The following is a 7,395-nucleotide window of genomic DNA, read 5'->3' on the forward strand; positions in this document are numbered from 1 at the left end:
GGTCGGGGGGACCTTGGGGAGGAAGTGGGCCGGGGGATCCTGGGGGAGAGGTGGGTTGGGGAGACCCAGGAGGGAGAAGGTGGGCCTGGGGAGGCCGGCTGGGGACTCCTGTTCCTCCTGGGTCCAGGACGAGAGCCTGTTGTCTGTCTTTTCCCGTCCAGACAGCCAAGAAGCAACTCCTTCGCCCTAACTTTCTTAGGACCCCAAAGTGGGGCGGAGAGGGAGTATTCCCCTCTTCTTGGGCCTTGCTGCCTTTTTCTCATCTCGAGTTCCGAGTTCTGGGCCAGAGACAACTTCCCCTTCCCCTTCTTCCTGGCTAGGTGCTGCCTGCTCCCTCCCAGACCCCGTGGGCTTCCCTGATTCTCAGCCCTCAGGGAAGAGAACAGAAGTCAGGGGTTGAAGGCATGCTGGCCTGGGTCTACTCTAAAGAGACAGCTTACCTGGTGCATATGTTGCCTCGGGTCCCAGTTAGAGCCCCCAGGCCTGAGATTAAGAGGCAGGGTGCTGTCAGCTACCCTGCGTCTGTTCTGTGCGGGGCAGCAGTAAGGAGAAGCCGAGAGATGACCTGCCTTGTTGCTCTGGCCCCTGGAGATTTTGCCCTGAACTGGCTCTCTGGCCTCACCTGTGAGTTCTGAGTCTCTTGGGAAGGGAGGTGGCATTCCTCTCCTGCCCCCTCCCCAGCTGTGGCATCCTTTGTACACCCCTTCTAGGCCGGGGACAAATTCCCAGTAAGGAGCCTGTCTAGGCAACCTACTTCCCTCACTTTTCCCTTCACCTGGTGTCAAAACCCCACATAATAGCAGGAGATGCTGGTCCTGCAGGTGAATCCCGCTTTCTCAGGCCTCCACACACTTGTACTTGCATTGAGTAGGTACAGCCTTCACCATCCCTGCCCAGCCTGCAGACGCCAAGGAGCCATTTGCTTCATTGCAAGCAACTCAGATGCTGCCTGCCCAATGCACTGCCCTCCTCAAACAGGTGGCCCTTGACCCCAGACTGGGGACAGTGTCCATGGCAAGGCCTCAGGGGTAGGACATGCATGAGGAAGGAGAGGGTGGGGAAAAGAACCTGGTCATGGGGAAATGAGCTGTCCAGGATGCTTACAGTAAGGCCTCCTGCCCAAACCCCAGCTCTCAGCGGTGGTCTCCTTCCTTCTGGGTGGTTTCTTACATAATAAGGTTATGGAGACAGGTTTGCTATGAAGTGCTGTCTGGTATGAGAATCTTGGTGTGAATTTGTGCAGATAAAGAGTGGGGACTAACAGGAGGCCCAGAGTGAGCCCTGGTGGTGTGGGCCCTGCCCAGTTACCTGCGGACACACTCCCTTCCTTGACTAAGCAGTTGAGCTCATGGTGCCCCAAACTCTTGAGTTTCTGACCACGAAAGGTAGGAACTCCTTTGGCCCTGGGTGCCAGGAGCAGCCTTGACTGTCTGTAGCAGACTTCCCTCTTAACACTTCCATTTCTTTGTTTACAAGTGATAGTGGCTGCCCAGCATTTACCAAATGCTTTCCAGGCACATGCACTGGGCTGGTTCTTCATAAGGATTCACTGGTACACAGTCAGAGTTTGTAAAGCACTCAACACATGGCCTGGGTTCTGTGCTCTTTGGCTGTGTGTAGTGGTGCCATTCTACAGAGGTGAAAACCGAGGCTCAAAGCAATTGCATGCCTAGCCTGAAGAGCTGCCTGACAAAAGGGAAGGAGCAAGTGAGTGAGTGAACTGGGAGTCCACAGCTCCCCAAGGCCTGAGCCTGTGGCCTCTGTGCCTTGACCTCCTTCCCAAATATACCAGGGAAAACCTTCCTCCCTCTAAAAGTTGTTCAGGTGCTGACCAGCCGGATGCTTGTTCATCCTCCCCCACCTGATAGTCTCTTGTTTGCAGCCAGCTGTGCCCACTACAGCTGACCCTGTGCATGGCTGCCAGCCACCTTCCTGGCACTCTGATCCTTTTGTGGGTTGCCTGCCACCTGCACCATCACACAGGCCTCCTCTTGGGCTGCTTCCCCTCCTAACATGCTCTTCTCCCCTCCCACCTTCTACTTAGATTTTTGTTGAGCACCTGCTGTGACCTGGGGTGCACTGTAAACACTGTTGGCTCTCACCCTGGAGGAAAGGGCCCCAAAGGCCTGGCTTTTTGCAGCTGTAAACAGGGTGGGCTCACAAGCCCTGTGTTCCCAAGCAGCCCCTGCACTCTGGCACTCTGATAGAGTACAGCTGGAGCCTTGCACACTCACATACCTGCCTGAGATGAGACACATTTTCTTCCCCTTGCCAAAGAGATAAACGTAGCCCCTTCCAGGCCCTGTTTCTTCATGCATGCACTCACCCACTCACTTAACAAAACTGACCTAGTGCTAGTGCAGGTTGCTTCTAAATTATGGTTAACTCTGCATAATATAAAATCTGCCATTTTAAACGTTTTTTTTTTGGTGTGCTGGAGATTGAACCCAGGGCCTCACACATGCTAGGGAAGTGCTCTACCAATGAGCCTAGTCTATCTTAACCATTTTTAATATACAGTTCAGTTCAGTGGTATTAAATTCATTTCAGGTCAGTGGTATTAAGTACATATACATATATACAGAGTCTGCTGAAAATATGTGTACACATTGCAGGAGAAGAAAAATACTATGATGTTTTTTCCAACAGATGGTGTCACTCTTGTATGGGGGACTCTAGAGGATACCCTTTATCACAGAAAACCCACTATACTGTGGCCCTTAGAGAAGGAGTTGAAAATGCATGTGCAGCAATCTCAATGACCAAGTTTGCCCAAGCAGCAGTTTGCCATACTAATAAATATCTGGAAGCTCATAGCCACCAGTCTGAGCACCTCTTGTAATTGTAGAGGCCAAAGGTATCTTGTATTAATCTCATGATGCCTCAATAAATTTAGTATTAAAATAATTATACAAGTTTTTCTTTTCCTGAAGTGTGTATATTTTTTTTTGTGAACTCTGTGTGTGCGTGTGTGTGTGTGTGTGTGTGTGTGTGTGTGTGTGTATCATTGATGTTAGGATGTAGGCCCTGATCTGGGTGCTGAATTACATCTGAGCCCAGGGGAGAATGGAGGGCTTGGTGGGCAGGTGCTGAAGCCAAGACAGAAGGGCCACCAAATTTGAGGCCAGAGGCGCTGTGGTAGCCTACCACTGAACTCCCACTGCCTCCCCCCACAAGTTCTTTCTCTCCCTCCAACAGCCTGCATAAGACTTGAGAAGCTCAGTTTAGTTTCATTACCTTGTTTCCTGGGTAACCTTCTCAATGGGTATGTCTGCCCACCCTTCAAAATGACGTCTATATAATATATATTTATATATATATGCAATTTTTTAAAGAACTGCCCTATCAATTTCCATAGTGGCTGCACCATTTTACATTTTCATCAGCAATGGGTGAATTCCAGTTTGTCCACACCCATGCTGACACTCTGTTTTGTTTTTCTCTCAGTTTTGTTGTTTGCTTTTGATTTTGTTTGATAATGGCCTTTCTGGTGGGTGTGAGGTAAAGTCTGGTTATGGTTTTGACTTATATTCCCTAGTTATCAGTGATGTGATGCTAGACATCTTTTCTCCTGCTTATTGGCTATCTACAAATCTTTGGAGAAACATCTGTTCAAATCTTTTGCCCATTTTTGAATTAGACTGTGTTCTTGTTGAGTTGTAGGAAACTTTTATTTATTCTGGATATTAATATCTTATCAGATACATGATTTGCAAATATTTGTCTCCCACTCGATCAGTTGACTTTTAATGACAAAAATTAAAAACAAAAGTTTTTAATTTCATGGAAGTCTGACCTTTTTTTGTTACTGTCCTTCTGATTTCCAAATCCAGTATTGTGAAGCTTTCCCTTTATGTTTTATTCTAAGTTTTATATTTTTAGCTCTTTGACCCATTTTGAATTCATTTTTGTGTATAGTATATGGTGAGAGGCCACTCTATTCTTTTGCATGTGGATACCTGCAGCTATTTGTTTTAAAAGAGTGTTTTGTTCCACTGCCTGCCTCACAAGCACAAGGACCCAAGTTCGATCCCTGCTACAAAAAAAAAAAAACAAGATTGTCTTTTCCTCACCAAATGGTCTTAGACATCTTGTCAAAAAATATTTTTCCCTTTATGAAGAATTTTGCTATATGTACATATTTATTCCTGGGCATTATATTGTATTTCACTTGTCAATGTGTCTGGTTTTTTTGTCAGTATTATATGATCTTATTATATCTCTGTAGTAAGCCTTGGAGTATATGTCCTCCAAAATTGTCCTCCTTTTGCCAGATTCTTCTGGCTGTTTGGAATCCCTTGAGATTATGTATTAATTTTAGGATATTTTTCCTTTAAGTATTTTTTTCCTTCAAAAAAATTTGGATTTTGATAGGTATTGCAGCAAATCCATAGGTTGCTTTCAAATGATCAACCTCATAACAATATTAAGTCTTCTAACCTGTGAGCACAGACTATCTTTCTGTTTATCCTTGCTGTCTATAATTGCTTTCAGCAACACTTGGTCAAATTTTTTTGCCTTTTTGGTTAACTTTATTTCTGGAAAAATTTTAATGCTACTATAAAATAAAATCATTTTCTTTTTTAGATTGCTCAGTTAGTGTATGGAAACAAACCAGAATTTTATTTGTTGATTTTGTACCCTGCTCTCTACTTAATTCATATATTAGTTCTAGTGTGTGTGCGTGTGTGTGTGTGTGTGTGCACGTGCGTGGCAGTATGACACTTGGTGCTCTTCCTGGATAATTCCCATCTCAGCAGTGGTGGCGAACCTATGGCACATATGCCACAATTGGCTGTTATCGCTGAAAGCTCTTATAAAGTCTTCTCTGATGCCTTCCTAACCCCCTCAGGTAATTTCCAAACTTCCTTGGCCTTTCTCTTTCACAGACCCTCCTACCACTACTGTTGCATTTTTATATGGATTCCTTGTATAATTTTTTTGCATGATTGTTTTTCCCCACTCAGGTGAAGTCATGCAGCCTTAGGAGGGTACGTTTCTTCTCATGGCTGTACCTTCAGCAACAGACATAGCCCTGTACCTTGTAGACCCTCCCGGACTGACCAGCTAGCAGATAAAGCCCCAGATGGACATCCTGGCCCTCAGGGAGGTCTTTCTTTCAAGGTGTACCAGTTTAGGGACACTTGGGTAGTAGCCACCTGGTTAGGTCCCTCAGTCTGAAATCTGACCTGCACTTTTCAGAGAGGCAGGACCTACTGTAGTCCTTGCTCCTAGGCAGGTTAAAAGAAATGAGTGCAGCCATAGGCAACAGTGGAAGGCAGGTATAAGAAAGTTCAAGGCTGTGAACACAGGACCACAGACTGGGTGCTTCGGACAGCAGATGTTTAATGTCTCCTGTTAGGGAGGGCAGAAGTCCAAGATCAAGGTGTCTGCAGGGTCCCCTCAAGGGATTAGGGAAAAATCTGTCTAGGCAGGCCTCTGTCTACTTTCTGGTAGTTCTTTGGCCTGTGTCAGAGTCATTCCCATCTCCATATGTCTCTGTGTCTAGATTTCCCTTTTTTAAGCCATATAGGATTAGGGCCCACCCTACTCTGGCTTGATTATCCTACCTAATTACATTGGCAAAGACCCTCTTTGCAAATAAATTCACATCTTGAGATACTAGGGGGTCAAGACTTCCTCATATGAACTCGGAAGAGAGACATAGTTTGGCCCTTCATACAAGGTGAAGCCTCCTCGGGCCCCATTCTTAAGGCACTGGGGTCACCTTAGCCTGAACCATGCTGGGAAGCTCATGGGCCAGGATGGAGCCTCTACCTTCCACCACAATCCCTGGGTACAGGGAGCAGTAAGCAGACAGAGCAGGTACCCTGTCTATAGATGCAGGTGAGGCTGCTTACATTACAGGTGTGCACCACCAAAAACACCTTGAAGTAGACTTAATTGTGCAAAACGTATATCACTCCTCCATTGAAATATAAATGGTACAGAGGTAGGTCCTCATGCCTCTCCTCCTCACCCCGCAGGGCCTGACATGTTCCTTAGGAACTGCTGAAGGATAAGGAAATTAACTGTCTCCCTGAACTGGCTGCTAAAGATGGGAATCCACTGTGGAGTAGCCATGATCACATCCCTAGACGTGAAACATAGTACAAAACATGTATAGGCAGCATGGCTGTTTTCTGTATAAGAAAAACAAATTTATATATTGTATTGAAAAAGGAGAGACCCAGTCTAGAAGTCTCAGTATGGAAGAGTTGCTTTTCCTTTTTTGTTTGCTTGTATTTTTTTTAATCATACATAATAAACATATATACTTTTGAAACAAATCAGAAAGCTGTTTTTTGAAAAGAAAAAAAAATGTCACCCAGGAGAGCCTGTGACCTGCCCCAGGATGCGACGAGGCCAGGGACAATACCAGCCTCAAATCCAGTCCTTAGTCCCAGTCAGTGCCACATGCAGCTGTGGGTCTCAGCATTGGCCTTTGGGGCTTGCCCTGCAATTCTAGAAGAGTAGCAGGAGGGCCAGTGGGTCTCTGGCTAGCCTCACACACCTCCTCTCTCCCTCTCTCCCATTGATTCAGGACACGTGGAGACACACACCTTAGGACTTAGAAAGGCCTTTTAGGGCCTAGAGCACTTGCAGTTGTCCGAGCTGAGACCCGCTGGAGGGAGGGAGCACCTGCTTGTCACAGAGGGAACATCCACGAGAGAACTGCATTTCTTTTGCTGGGACTATTGTGCAGACACCTGTCTCCCACACCCTCTCTATGCCAGAGGTCCGTTCCAGCCATTTCGCTTTTCTCGAGTGGGGGTGGATCTGAGTCCCACAGAGGACTCAAATGGCGAAGTTATGGCTGCCGCTCCAGAGGTAGTGCTGGCACGGGGTGCGTGGAGGCCCGTCGCACTGAAAAGATCTTCCTCTAAAGCGCCTTTCCTCTGCCAGGAATTGAGGAGCGACAGTGCTCAAACTTGCTCCGCGTAGCCTCAGCCGCCCCTGGAATGGTGGTTTCTGTGAGGCGGCGCAGATCTGGCTCCCATTGCTCGGTGGCAGCAGAAAGCTGAAAGGGCGGAGGAGGGGCTCAAACCGGGTCACAGAGAGGAGTGCGGACAGGAGTTAAGGAGAGGATGGGGGGCGTTGGAGCGAGGCTTGCTTTATTTTTTCCAAAATCTGAGCGGCAAATGCCGCAGAAAACGAGTTAAATTCACGCCGGGTCTGCACACTGGCGGGACCAGGGGAACTCCCAGGGAGGGCTGAGGAAAGCTCGCCCAGTTCCGGCCGGAGGTCGGCTCCGGTCGTCCGGGATCCGCGGAGGTCCTGATCAGCCCCGGGGTTGGTCGGGGACCGCCTGTCCCTTCAGGCCTGAAGCACACAGCTGGGGTGGCTCCTTCTGAAGCCAGCCCAGGACAACAAACAAGAGAGGCCAGGAAGCCC

Source organism: Fukomys damarensis, unplaced genomic scaffold (assembly GCF_012274545.1).
Source record: "Fukomys damarensis isolate Sample0158 unplaced genomic scaffold, DMR_v1.0_HiC HiC_scaffold_27, whole genome shotgun sequence".
Lineage (NCBI taxonomy): Eukaryota > Metazoa > Chordata > Mammalia > Rodentia > Bathyergidae > Fukomys > Fukomys damarensis.